Below are 9920 nucleotides of genomic sequence, written 5' to 3'. Positions count from 1 at the left end.
CGCAGTCTGGCTGGGCACACAATCACGAGCCACCACACAGCTTGTAGATTCAAACAGCAACTCTTTATTCCCGAACTCACACCAGCCGTCTACAATCACGTTCTGGGGAAATCCACGTTCTCTTCCCAAATCCACCCACTGGGCTTCTATCTCCAAAATATATTGTCTGAATCCCATGAGAACTCAAGGGGAACTCAGGCAGCAGGATACGCCCTATTCCCAGCAGGAATAATCTTAAACCTTAAACCTGGAACCTAAACTGGGAACGCCCTAAACAAGATTATCTTAAAACCGGGAACGCCCTAATCTGCCTTGGTCCTTGAGCAAGGTCACGTACATTCAATGTCACTGCAACATGGGGTACGCTGGCAAGGAAATTGTCATACCTACTTGGCTAATGGCTCCCAGCATGTGACCACTGTAGAGGACAGTTCCATTTATAGGATATTTCCATTGCCATAGAAAGTTCAGTTGGATGAGGCTGGTCTAGAACCCAGGTCTCCTGAAACTGTTTGCCTTATATATGGCTGGGTTTTCTGGTTGTGTTACCCTGTTTGGAGACTTTGAGCATTGGACAGCAGAAGGCATCAAGTCTAGACTGTGGTGGACCTGGGAGTGCTCTTCAACTCCAGGACAGACAGTAGGGCCCAGAGCAGCTTCATTTCTGCCCTCTTCACTATAAGATAGTGACTGAGCAGCTGGAAGCAGCCGCCACTAACATGCTCATGTGAATTTGATCATGGTGCCACTCAAGGTATACTTCACCCAGAGGAGCCAAGCATGGACACTAGCATTCAGGATTTGCAAAGCTTCTAAAAACGTTGGCATGCAGCACACACATTTCATGGCTGGAATGTCCATTTCTGAATTAGATAAAATATGTCAGAATAAGAATAAACTTCCTTTTGGTGAGCACATATTATCTGTAACAAAATAAAATGGGGATTGCAGCAGATACAACTCAAACTCAATCTTCCATCTCAGAGATTTATTAACTCTAATCCCACTAGAATCAGTAGCAGGATCTGGGAGTGTAATAAAATGGACTCATTTTTCACAATTTTTTTCCTCAAGGGCTAGTGGTATACAAAGAACAATATTAAAAACAAAAACAAAACACAAGAATCCACTTTAAAATTCCCAGGCTAATTTATGACTGATTTTTGTAATAGTCCTAGACTATGGTGGCTCCTATCTTAAACCTTAGTTGAGAGCCAGGAGTGCAAATCCATGGAACATGTCTATGCTCCCTGATCCCTTGCAGACATCATTAATCAATCATTGAAATCCTGACTGTGGATGTGGCCTTATACTCCTTTCCTCCATAGTCCAAGAAGGGGAGAGAATAGGTCTAGTTGCTATCTTTGGATTTATAACAGACTTTTTATCTGAGATAAATATTCATTTCCTGGGCTGGGGTTATGGCTTAGTGGTAGAGTGCTTGCCTACCAAGTGTGAGGCACTGGGTTCAATCCTCAGCACCACATATAAATAAGTAAATAAAGTAAAGGTCCATCAACAACTAATAAAAAAATTTCAAAAAACTTTTTCATTTCTCAGAGAATTGCAATAGAAAGATTGCTCAGAGTTGTTTACTTCTGGTAAGGAAGAGGGTGTTCTTATTCTTTGGGGGGTTATGAAGGAGGAATGGTTTACTCTGGTGAACAGGACCAAGGCTCAATGGTGCTGGGAGATTTGCAGAGAATAACAGAAACCATGGGTATGATGATGAAGTTATTTTTAGTGCTTCCATTGGGATCCCCCTGCTACCCTCCCCAAAATTCATTTATTAATTTTTTTCATAACCAGAGGCTTAATGATGAGACCTGGGGCTGTCCCTCACCCAAATCCAGCAGAAAGAGTGTCTTGTCTCAGATCTGGTTCTGACTCCATTCCTTTCAATCCACATTGTGGGTGTCCTGCTCAAACAAGAAAACATACTGAGACGGAATGAAAGGATTCTGGAATTTGGGGTGACTGAGGGAACAAGTGTTCATGAATGAGTAGATGACTGAATGAACATGATCCAGCATTTCCAAAAGTGGGTTCCAGGAAACCATTCTGCAAGTGCTAATTGGAGTTACTGGATTAGTTTGTGGTCAACCATGTTTTGGTACTTAAAAAAAAAAATTTTTTTTTAAGTCAGCCATGTTTTGGAAATGCTGAGCTAAGCAAGGTGAACCAGCATCTTCACTACAAGACTTCTTAGAACTCGGCTTTGTTATGCATCTTGTAGACCTTCTAAAGGGTGATTCAGTGTGTAGCATGTTCCCAATAATTTATTTGATCACACTTTTTTTTTTCTTTTTTTAATTTACGAAAGGTCTTTTTTTTTTTTTTTTGGTTAAAACAGTAAATTTTATATTATGTATAGCACAATTTTTATAAAAGGTACTGATACATGGACAAATCTTAAAAAAAATAAACAAAAACAATCTACATGAACAATAATATAGTTATGGTACTAATGATCTAATATAACCTATTGGTATAAATAAACATGACCACTTGAAAGAAAAAAAAAGAAAAAAAATCTACATGAAAAATGCCAGACACAAAAGCACAAAAGATTTCATATTATGTGATTCCAATCATTTGAAAATGTTCAAAAATTCACTGGTGGGCTGGGGATGTGGCTCAAGTGGTAGCGCGCTTGCCTGGCGTGCGTGCGGCCCGGGTTCGATCCTCAGCACCACATACAAACAAAGATGTTGTGTCCGCCGATAACTAAAAATAAATAAATATTAAAAATTCTCAAAAAAAAAATTCACTGGTGATAGTTTTACATCATCTGTGACTATACTAAAAACCAATGAATTATGCACTTTGGTGAACTGTTCATGAATTATTTCTCAATTAAAAAAAATTAACTCATTTTCAATCTATGACTACTAAAGACAAATACTATTCTATAAATTCTGGAACCACATTATGGTGCCAAAGTGAACAAAGAACAAAAATAATAAAAGGACTGTGGTTTAAAATGGCTGGCAGGGAAGATCAGGAAGGTCTGTACCAGGGCATGGTGGCTTTCCAATCACAGGGCAAGAACAAAGGCAAGATCATGGAACACACTAGAATGAAGCTGATCAAAGACCTTTATTCTGGTCCTCATCATTCATTAAGCCACCTATGCAAATAATTTCTTCATCTCTGCCCCAAGCAGCAAAAGCTGCATCCAGGGCTAAAGTGGAAGACAGACATAAGTAGTAGAAGACCTTATAAAGAAAAGTTATCAGGTAAGAGCTCTGCTTATCCCGGCTCAAGTAAAGGTATAGCAGGAAGATGTGCATATGTGCAGAGATTCTGTTCTTCAAAGCTGAGGCCTGCAGAGAGGCAAGCTGAAGAATGCAGTGAAGGCTCAAAAACTGCCCAGCTCAGCAATCAATCCAAAGTTCCTTCCAGAAAAGCAAATTCATCGACAGCTTCTATTGCATTATCCAAATCTCTCCTCTGAAGGGTTTTCCTCTTTCCTTGTTGAGCACAACAGTAGGCATCTTTTGCAATGGTCTCCACAAACAGTTCTCGTCGGAGCTTGAGCCTGTGAGGCCGCTGCCTCCCCTCCAGGCCCCTCCTCCTCCCGGGGCGCCCCGCTTGCAGCCGCTGCCTCCATCCCGGCACTGAGCGTGCTGCGCGAGGCCACCGACTCACGAAAGGTCTTAGAAACAGTATTCTAAGAAACACATTTTACACTGATCCAGATGCCTCATTTACAGGTTTGGATGTTGAGATTCCAAAGATGTTAACATGACTTTGTCAAGGTCTTGTAGGATACTGTACAGTCTGAGATTCAAATTTGCCTGAGGCTAGTTCCTGGGCCACCATGTCATTTCACTTATTGGATTGGAGAGTTGTGAGTGCCTTGGACATTGTCCATTTTTTTTTTTCGTTGAGATACTGGGGATGGAGCTCAGGGCTTTGCATGTTAAGCACATGCTCTACTACTGAGCTGCAACCCCAGTCTGCATCATTCATTTATCTGGGTTAATGCCATCCTTTTTAGATTGATTATTAGTTCTAGTTTGGATCTTTAATATCCCCCTGAAGGCCACATGTTGAAGGCTTGGTCACTAGACTATAGCACTATTGGGAGATGGTGGAGACTTTGGTGGGTGGTGGGGCTGGTGGAAGAAAGTTAGTCATTGTGGGAGCGTGCCCTTGAAGGGGTTATATTGGCACCCCCTTCTTCTCTCTCTCTTTGCCTCCTGGCTGCCATGAGGTGGTAGCTTTGCTCCACACATGTTTCCTACCTTGGTGTTCTGTCCTGACAGAGTTCCAAAGTAGCAGGGCGCTGAAGCCATGACTGAAACCTCTGAAGCCAGGAGACAAAATAAGCCTTTTGTCCTTATAAGTTGATTTTCTCAGGTATTTTATCACAGTGATAGAAAGATGACTTACATGTTAGTATGATTTATAAGTAGGTCTGGCTAAATTGAAGCTTCAGAAACTTGTTACCAGGCCCACCAAGTTCATAGTTTGTTGCTATGAACAGGGCCTCCAAGTGGGAGTGTTTTGTTGTGCTTGCTGATTGTTAGTCAACTCCCTATCACTCTAACAAAATACCTGAGATAATTAAGTTATAAGTAGAAAAGGTTTATTTTTGGATCATGGTTTTTGAGGTCCAGTTCATGATTGGGCAGATCCATCACTTTTAGGCCTGTGGCAAGACAGCACATTATAGTGAGAGCACATGATAGAACAAAACTGCTCACCTCATGGCCAGGAAGTGAAAAGAGCATGAGAAGGAGCCTGGGGAGCCACAGTTAGCTGCAGAGAGATTCTTCCAGTGACCTAAAACCCCTTACTAGGCCCCGCCTCTTAAAGGTCCCACCACCTCCCAGTAGCACCACCTTGGGGACCAAGACTTTAACACATGAACCCCGGGGGGACGTTGGCATCCCAAGCACAACACTGATGTTGCTATGAAGAATGAGTTGTTGGTGTCGTTTCTGGAGAGCAGTACATGACCTCTTCAGTTGATCCACAACTTTTTCATTGATCCTGGCTAGTCTGCTTCTTGGGGACAATTGAGTGTCTTAAACTGTGAGTCCCATGAAGGTATAGAGTTGATCTGGGGTGTGCTCCTGGACCTAACTAGAACCCATCAAGTGCTTATTTAACATCCATACAAATGTTGAGTGAGCCCCTTAGGAAAGCCCCCTCGTCTGGGTCTTGAGACCCCCTGACAACATTTTGAAAGGACTTCTTCATTCCCTGAACAATTGATGGAATCAATGGGCTGTGGTCATTTTCCAACTGTCTTTTGTTGTTGTTGTTCTTTTTAGTTGTACGTGACAGTAGAAATTATTTTGGCAAGTTACACGTACATAGAGCATAGCTTATTCTATTTAGGATCCCACTCTTGTGGTTGTACGTGATGTGGAGTTACCCTGGTCACGTATCCAAATACAAGGCTAGGAAAGTTATGTCCAATTAATTCTACTGTCTTTCCTATTCCCCTCCCTACTCCCTTCCCTTTGTTTCCCTTTGTCTAATTCAACAGATTTCTATTAGTCCCCTCCCCGCCTCCCTTGTTTGGGGGCTAGCATCCACATATCAGAGAACATTCAGCCTTTGGTTTTTTGGGATTGGCTTATTTCACTTAGCATGATAGTCTTCAATTCCATCCATTTACTGGAAAATGCCATTATTTCATTCTTCTTTATGGCTGACTAATATTCCATTGTGTATATGTACCTCATTTTCCTTACCCATTCATCTGTTGAAGGACACCTATGTTATTGCCATAACTTTATAGGAGTCTCTCAGGTTTCTGTTTCTCTTTCCAAAAAAAGGGACTACAAACCTATCTACTCAAGGGAAGACTATGCATCATATGTGCAGAACCTCTGACGAACACTCCTTTATTTAGAAATCATGCTTGTGTGTTATTCACAATCTTCTGCACATTAGGGAAAAGTTTGCACTGTCTCCCAAATGTGGCTTAAGAGAATAGAGACTGACTAGCATCATGGTGTCAAAATTTCTACTAAGGGAAAAGCATTAATAGGCATCACATTCCTTCTTCTTGGGAGAAGGAGCTTGTGCTGCTGAGTGGGCTGTGCAAGTCCTGAGGCTCAGGAATGTTCAGACCATTGAAGAATCTCATTTTCCCTAGGGGGCAGCAGTAGTGCAGGAAGAATCTGATATAAGTTTACCATTGTTTCTGCCAGACAATAATGAGATATAAGGCCGTCTTTGCTTGTCACTGATTTTTCTGGGGTAGTAGGGATTAAACCCAGGGGTGCCCTATCGCTGAACTACAACCCCAGCCTTTTAAATTTTATTTTGAGACAGGGTTTTGCCAATTTTCCCAGGCTGTCCTTGAACTTGTGATCCTACTGCTTTGGCCTCTCAAGTAGCTGGGATTACAGGTGTGCACCACCCTGCCCTGCAAGTTGCTGATTCTTTATGTTCTGTATTTTCTGCCTTGGTTAGATCAAAGTACTGTTGAGGCCAGAGAGGGAAACTGCCCAAATTTTCTGGATTTCAGGACAAGATAGTGGACCTTGTTCATACCACTCAGTTCTGAAGGCTTAGCTAGAATTTGCTAGAATTCGTTGGGCTTCATCATGTCAGGTGTCATTTGGTCATCTTGTTCTGAGTGTACTGGTTGTGTAACAAGTGACTCCAACACTTGTGTTTATGGATCCTGTGGGTCAGGAAATGAGGCTGGTTCTGCCATTCTTTTGATGGCTTATCTCTGCTCAAGGGTGTTGGGGTCTTCATTTGAAGGTTCATTCCTGCACATATTTTGTGCCTGCACTGGGGTGATTTATAATCTGCACCTGGTTCCTCCTTGTGGTTTAAATTCCTCGCAGCAGTATGGCCTTGGGGTAGCTGGATGTACATTGTAGTTCTGTGTTCCAACCTCAAAGGGCCCAGGGAGCAAGGTGGAAGCTTCCCTCACGTGTTATGACCCGGCCCCCAAAGCCATCAACTGTGCTCTGCTCTCTTGGGTGAAGAGAGCAGAGCACAGTTGATGGCTTGCAACTATGCCTGGTTTCAAGGTTGGGGAATTAGACTCCACCTATGGAGGGAGAGTCACCTTGTAGAAGAACACATTGCAGCCACATTGGGAGAAAGCAGTCCTTTACCCATCCTTTAGGAGTCCAGGATGAGAGGGTCCAGCCTGAGCAAGGCGTGACCCTTGTCATTGTGTTAGATAGACAAGTTCCCAGGTTAACCTGCTGGCACTCCAAGTTTCCCAGAGCTGTATTCCTTCTGTAATAGGGAACTTCCTACAAGGAGGTGTGAATCTTCAGTCAAATTAGCAAGCTAGCTAGCTAACATGTAACAGTTAGTCCTAAATGCCAAGTAACTGAGGCAGTTGTTAGCATTTAGGCCCTATGGGGCCTTTCTAAAATTAGAAAAAAATGCTCTTTCAGCATGGTGGAGGGGGACCCTAGGACCCCCCCCGCCGCCCCCACCCCAGCAAGGCTCTAGCAGTGTATACGTAGCATAACCAAAACCTTGCAGTCTTAGTAACTTATTATTGTAATTGATTTCACCATTGGGGGAAAATAAAAAAAGCACTTAACCGTCTCCATGCCAGGGCCCCTGCTGCCTTCTCCAGCACCCATTATCAGCTGCTCTTTTTGCTGGGCCTCTGTTCTTGCCTTTTTCCCTTCCAACTCCCACCCTAGTTCCCTCTAGGGCAGTTCACAAACTGGTGAGGAGAGGGAATGTTCTCAGGAATGCTGGGGGCTTAATGGACACTTAGATATGCATTTAAAATATTTCCAAACGATTCTGCATTTCTAATTTCAGAGGTAGCACATGTAGGTTAAGCATATTTACATAAACAATACAGAAAGGCAAAAAAATTAAAAGAACAGAGGAATGAATCTGACCTCACTTTCCTATGTACGTATGTGAATCTGTCACAGTGAATCTCACCATCGTGTACGTCCACAAGACACTAATTAAACAAACAAACAAAAAGCAGCCTAAAAGTAAATAGCAGAAAGACCAGTAGAGGAAAGGGAACAGGGCGAGGAAGAAGGAGAGGGAAAAGGGAAGTACGGAGGACTGAATTAGAACAAATTCTATCCCCGTGCTTTTATAATTATGTCAAAATGAATCCTAATGTTACGTATGACTAAAAGAACACCCTCCCCCCAAAAAAGGTAGTGACCCTCAGAAGTATCTTGGGATTTTGAGCAACTTAGTAAGTAGGCCAATGTAAAAGTTATATGGAGGTGTGCACGAGCATGAGGGTGTGGGTGTATGAAATGTGTATGAGGTTGCCAGGTAAAACAGGTTCCCCAGTTACCTAATAATTTTAGGAAAACAATGCATTTCTTTTTAGTGTCAGTGCATCCCAGATATGTTTATCTGAAATGCTAATTGAACTGGCTATTCTGTATGGTATTTGCTGAATCCATCAATCCTGTCTGTACTGTATTTGGGGAGTGTGTGGGCCAGGGTATTTGTCTCTGTGCACATATGTGCATGTGATGTGGTGTGTGTGTGTGTGTGTGTGTGTGGTGTGTTTGCTTAGGTGGGTGCATGTTTTGGCTGATGGATGAGAAGGTTGCTTATTAGAAGAAAAGAGGAGATAAAGGAAATCCAAAAGTGTTCCCCAACTTGACCATGGAATATACAGAGCTTTTGGTCTTGTACTTATAGTACTTTATTGTAATTACTGGTTCACGTGTGCACATCCCCACTAGACACAGGGCTAGGAGCTGAGCCTGTGCTGCAGCCCCTGTGTGAGTGAATGGTAAATGTTCATCTCCCATGCAGATCACTTCCAGACAGGCAGTGATTTGATCCCAGTGCCTCTGTTTCCTTGACAGATAACCTGAAGCTACCTGCTGCTTGAGTGCAAACCCAGTCTTCAGTGTGCAAGGGCACAGCCTTGGTTCTCCAGTGTCATCCAGTATCAGGGCATTAGAGTCACCTGGAGAATTTGCTTCAAATGCAGATTCCTGGGGCCCCACCTCTCCAAGGTCTTCTAAAAGGAAAAAACAAAACAAAACTAGCAGAATCAGACATGTGGGCTGGGCTGTGTCACAGCAAACAGCCGAATGGGTGTGTGTTGTGCATGTGGAAATGAACCTTGGTGCACTGACATTTTATAAAGATTTTTCTTCTATTAATTTGTGTTTGTGCTACTCCTGATAAATCACTTGTCTTGAGCAAATGTGGAGTCATAGAGATCAGTCTGCAATGAGTGGTGCTCATAAAGGTCTGTCAGAAACACAAGGGGAGGAAGGCTTTTGTACTCCAGCAACAGAGTGCCAACTGTACTTTCCAGAGTAACTTTAACATAGTGGGATTATGTCTGTGCTGACATTAGACAGAGTTTCAAAAGCAAAAATTTACAAAGAAGGAAGCCTCAGGGTGGAAGAAAAGTTGTGGTTGATTCTTTGAATTCACTGTTCCTGAGGTTAAAAGTTCTTTTTGAATTTTCTGTAAGGCTTTTCCTCCACACTAACCCAAAACAACAGAATTGTGTTTATTCTTAAAAAAAAAATTAACTACGAATATACTAAAACCCTTTGAGTTAATTGTGGACCTCAAAAGTGAACTTGTATGGAGGTGAACCATACATATCCCAATAGTTGTTATAAATACATTTTAAAAATGGGACCAAATTCTATAACCCAGCTTTCTATAAGAATCAGGTTATTTTCACTGACAATTAAGAGACCGATGATAAAGCTTAGGGCGCTTCATCTTGTAAGTATGACCTTGTTTGCAGACATTTCCAGGAAGCTTTTAATAATAGAAGCACAGAAGAAAAATTTTAAAATGCAACAAGATGGATGGTAGCATTTAAAAATGATAATGAACAATCTGACATCCCCTTAGAGATGTCAGATTGTTCATTATCCATCCCCCCACTTTTTTTTTCATTATGTACATGCAATTTCTTATCTGCTACTCATTTAGGCTTGTGGAGAGGGAGAAGG

The 9920-nt window shown here is 42.2% G+C and overlaps 1 pseudogene; it reads right to left on the bottom strand.

The window, feature by feature from the left end:
- Window positions 1-3177: 3177 nt before the first annotated feature.
- Window positions 3178-4301, bottom strand: LOC124079744 (DNA polymerase epsilon subunit 4-like; annotated as a pseudogene).
- Window positions 4302-9920: the final 5619 nt, after the last annotated feature.

This window comes from Marmota monax, unplaced genomic scaffold, assembly GCF_021218885.2.
Source record: "Marmota monax isolate L192 unplaced genomic scaffold, Marmota_monax_Labrador192_F-V1.1 WCK01_AAM20220418_F8-fsc00028, whole genome shotgun sequence".
Classification (NCBI taxonomy): Eukaryota; Metazoa; Chordata; class Mammalia; order Rodentia; family Sciuridae; genus Marmota; species Marmota monax.
This window is presented reverse-complemented; position numbering and strand designations above follow the sequence as displayed.